Source organism: Palaemon carinicauda, chromosome 9 (genome assembly GCF_036898095.1).
Source record: "Palaemon carinicauda isolate YSFRI2023 chromosome 9, ASM3689809v2, whole genome shotgun sequence".
Classification (NCBI taxonomy): Eukaryota; Metazoa; Arthropoda; class Malacostraca; order Decapoda; family Palaemonidae; genus Palaemon; species Palaemon carinicauda.
Window position 1 is genome coordinate 141,989,793 of NC_090733.1, and position 5,000 is coordinate 141,994,792.

General features: G+C 32.6%; 1 protein-coding gene across 1 annotated transcript in view; it reads left to right on the plus strand.

Moving 5' to 3' along the window:
- LOC137646672 (neuronal acetylcholine receptor subunit alpha-7-like) overlaps window positions 1–5,000 on the plus strand; it is a 21,317-nt gene that overhangs the window by 5,992 nt on the left and 10,325 nt on the right. The gene's annotated exons all lie outside the window — the stretch shown is intronic.

Below are 5,000 nucleotides of genomic sequence, written 5' to 3' on the forward strand. Positions count from 1 at the left end.
ATGTCACTATTATCATCAGATAATAACATTATAGAAAAGTGGAAGGGCTCTAACTAAAAGGGATTGAAAATAATCAGAATATCGTGATCAACAGATAAATTTCGAGACCATACTTTGATCGAACGCTTTAATCTTCAAATGAAAGGCGAGGCAGTTACCAATCATACAACAGAAGCCATAAAAGTAGGACCGCAAGTTTTAACTGAAATACAGGAGTTACATACCAGCGAGTTTTACCAAGGCCGTGGTTTTACCCAACCAGCTTTCGACCCACTATTATTATAATTATTATTATTATTATTATTATTATTATTATTATTTGCTAATCTACAACCCTAGTTGGAAAAGCAGGATGCTATAAAGCCAGGGGCTTCAATAGGGAAAATAGCCCAGTGAGGAAAAGAAACAAGGAAAAATCAAATATTTCAAGTACAGTAACAACATTAAAATATAGACATAAACTATAAAAATTTTAACAAAACAAGAGGAAGAGTAATAAGATAGAATAGTGTGCCCGAGTGTACCCTAGCTGACTCGGTTATTATTTGTTTGAAAAAGCAGGATGTTATTAGCATGGGGGCTCCAACATGGAAAAATAGCCCAGTAAGGAAAGGAAACAAGGAGACTAGATGGATGATTTTTCTTCTGAAGACAAGCTTTTTCATCTTACCGTTCAGTAAAGCTGAAAATCTTTTAATTTCATAAATGATTTTCACACATTTCGCTACGCGCATCTGTTATAGAGTTGAACATACAATCAATATTAATCCAATTAACAAGGACAAAAGGAAAATGATGCTTTTTTATCTTACCGTTCACTACAGCTGAAAATCTTCTAATTTCATAAATGATTTTCACACATTTTGCTACGCGCATCTATTATAGAGTTGAACATACTATTAATATTAATCCAATTGACAGGGAGGACATAAGGAAAATGATGAACAATTAAAGAGACATAACGGTGACACAAGAAAGGTTTAGCCTCGTTAAGAACTGCTACCTGGTCATTCGCAGCTTAAGTTTTGAACTACTACGGGTCATTTGCCCACCTGAAGATGTCAAATACGTCAATTATCCATGCCTTAACGAGGACACCTTTCATTGTTCTATCATTCTACAGACATTGGAAGGTCTACATCTTTTAATGAAGAGACGCTGTCCTTTGGAATAGGACCTATTTCGAGTATACTTCTTGGAGTCCCTCCACTCCCTCACGCCAGGGTATGACTACATCCTCTCCTCTTACCAAAGGATGGGGAGAGAGAGTGGTTATACTTCTGGTAATGCAGCCCAGCGTGACAAGAAATAAATACAGATTTATATTATATATATATATATATATATATATATATATATATATATATATGTATATATATACATACATGTATATATACATTACATACATGCATATATATATATATATATATATATATATATATATATATATATATATATATATATATATATATATATATATATATATACGTATACATACATACATATATATATATATATATATATATATATATATATATATATACATATACGTATACATATATATATATATATATATATATATATATATATATATATATATATATATATATGGCATTAAAACTTCAAGTTAATCAAAATGATATCTAAGTCAATTATGTGAGGAATCTATCGAAACGATCACATCAATAGTGCCCATGAAAATAGTCCTTACACAGTTACAAATAAAGGAAAAATAAAGATAAAATAAAAACGTGAAATACTGTCAATGTAATCAGGAGAGACAGGGAGAGGGATGGGTGAATAGAGAGAGGAAGAGACAATAAAAGGGTAATAGAGAAGTATGAAAAGGAAGGAGATAAAAAGGTGTAAAGGGAAGAGTAAGCTATTTTAAAAGAGTTGAGAAAGCGTCTAAGAAGATTAGTTCACATACACTTAAAAAATTTCCGAAAAAAATAAGATAAAAACATTTGAATAAATATTGACAGGCATTTGCCGTTTTCAAAACGAATATATTGACTCCAAGGAGTGATATTTCGGTCGCCAACCCGTAAAAGATAATAACAAAGTAGGGTAAAAATTAAGGTTGTCTGTATCTTATTGAAATACAGCTGAGAACAGTATATATTTACAGAGAAATTCCGATTAAAATTACGTTTGTTTTTAACAGTGTATGCATATGATCAGCGCACAAGCCCCCTCTCCACCAAAGATAGGACCAAGGAGGGCTAGGCAATGGCTGCTGATGACTCAGTAGATAGACCTATAGACTCTCCTAAACACCCAATCTTTAGCTCACAAGTATGGTGAGGTTGCAGCGACCAAACGAACTAACCAGATTGAGTGGGACTCGAACCCCAGTCTGACAATCACCTGGCAAGGACGCTAGCACTCGCAACCCTCCTTCCGGACTGTATTGAAGTTTGGAACTACACTTTAATATAAAAGGTTAAAATTTGGTGAAATTTTGATACAAAAATATTTGGAAATTCGGAAAACATTTAGTCCTGGAGAAGGGTTGCGAAGTGATCCGAAACACGTGTCGACACCATACAATAAATGGAGAGAAGTAAATTAAATTCTGCTGTTATCCTGAAAACTATCTGCAGGACATTCTGTCCGAAGAGAAACTATCTTCACATTTTGGACAACACAAAGACATTGTCTATTTATCATAATTGTGGGGGAACATGCCCAAGTATCATATCAGATATATATATATATATATATATATATATATATATATATATATATATATATATATATATATATATATATATATATACTTACATATATATATATATATATATATATATATATATATATATATATATATATAAGCATAAAGCAGAGATGAAGTTATAATAATAATAATAATAATAATAATAATAATAATAATAATAATGATAATTCGTTAAGGCAACAATATTCTCGCTAACAAAGTTTATTGCCCTGCTTCGATCGTTAAAACTGAAATCCATTCCGATGACGTTTCATTCATTATTCACAAATTGCTGTATAAGTCGAAGTAATTGTGCAATTTAAAGTTCTTAATCTATTTAAACATGGCTGAAGTCAGCTACTCCTATTAATTTCTAGTTGGTAGCAGTTATAAAGGGAAATAATTGATAAAAATTGATAACCCCTAATAATAATAAGCACCAATTATGGTTGTAGTATTCGTTATTAAGTGGTATTTTTATGATGATTAATTAATGTCTTGAAGCTGGGAATTCAAGTCTTTTGAAGTAGTTACTAACACGCATTGCTGTCTAATAGGCCTATATAAAACAAATTATTATCATTTCGATTCCCAAAAACCTATTATTGGGTGTTTTTGTTATCTTTAATAAGAAGAACATCCAAAAATAATACGCAAAAACATAATACCAAAGACAGCAAAGGAAGCTAAAGTATAGATCAGCTTCGTGGGACGTTATGAACAAGAGTCCGTGCCAGATTAATTCGATATGCGTTCCGAAAGCATTAATGTTGTAATGAAAACGGAATTCTGTAATAAAATCTATTATGTAATAGCCAGCTATTAACAAGAATATTCAAATAATTTCTTCTCCACAGCTATTGGATAATTGCTTAAGGTACCCTGACACTTGCACGACTTTTTGCCACGAATTTGTCGTGGCAAGTCGTGACATTTTGTGGCACGAACTGGAAGAAAAAAAAAAAAAAAACTCAGAATCACAGCTGACCTGTCCACGTTGACACGAACTGGCATGACGAGTTCACGACGAGTTCGCGCATAGTTCACGACCCGGTCACGAAATTTTGTCGTGGCCAAAATTTTGAACATTTCAAAATTCTCGTCACGATATGCCACGATGTCACGACGGGTTTACGAACACTTCACGCCAGTTCACGACGAGTTTACGCCAGTTTGCAACTCGATTCGTGACAATGCGTGCTACAAATTCGTGCAAGTGTCAGCCTGGCTTTAGCTACAGGAAAGCGTTGTTCCTAACTGCCAAACACGATTGCAGGCACTCGAGAGACTAATAACGTGCAAAGCTTTTTAGCTTTACCCAGTCATTGAACATTCTTGTAACAACAAAATAATTTAGTAACAATGTTTGTAGTAGTGGCAGTGTGGAAATATAATCTTTGTTATTAGCTCATTCCACTCCTAAAAGACATGAACGTTGGCATGGTTTTACCGTTAACAGACGATTATTTAATCCGTCAATAGACAAACTATGATATGAGTGATACATTAGTATGATTAGTGGAATGAGAGAAATATGGGATTCGTTTTAATTTTAGTGTTTTTCATCAAAGCTATTCTTCTCTAGCTCTTGTTCATTATTCTAATGTGTTTTATCAAAGCTATCCTTCTCTTGCTCTTTTTCATCATCTTAATGTGTTTCATCAAAGCTATTCTTTGATAGCTCTTTTTCATCATCTTAATGTGTTTTATCAAAGCTATTCTTTGATAGCTCTTTTTCATCATTTTAATGTGTTTTATCAAAGCTATTCTTCTCTAGCTCTTTTTCATCATCTTAATGTGTTTTATCAAAGCCATTATTCTCTGGCTCAAAGCTATTCTTCTCTATCTCCTTTTCATCATTTTAATGTGTTTTATCAAAGCTATTCTTCTCTAGATCAGAGCTATTCTTCTCTAGCTCTTTTTCATTACTCTGTGTTTTATCAAAGCTATTCTTCTCTAGATCAGAGCTATTCTTCTCTAGCTCTTTTTCATTACTCTGTGTTTTATCAAAGCTATTCTTTAGCTCCTCCTCATCAATCATAAATCGTGGTCTCCCCATTTTTCTTATCACTAAGATAAAAACAATCATAATATTTCTTTAAATAGATGAATCAAACACCAGTGAGACAGGAAGTGGTATCACCACACACGGAAGCAAACGTTATTCGTAGCGTCTTCATCTTAGGGATAACAATTAACACAATACTGAAACGTATACTATAGTTTGAATTCTAAGAATAGCACGAAACTCATAAGTATATAAAGTATCCGTATTAATTTT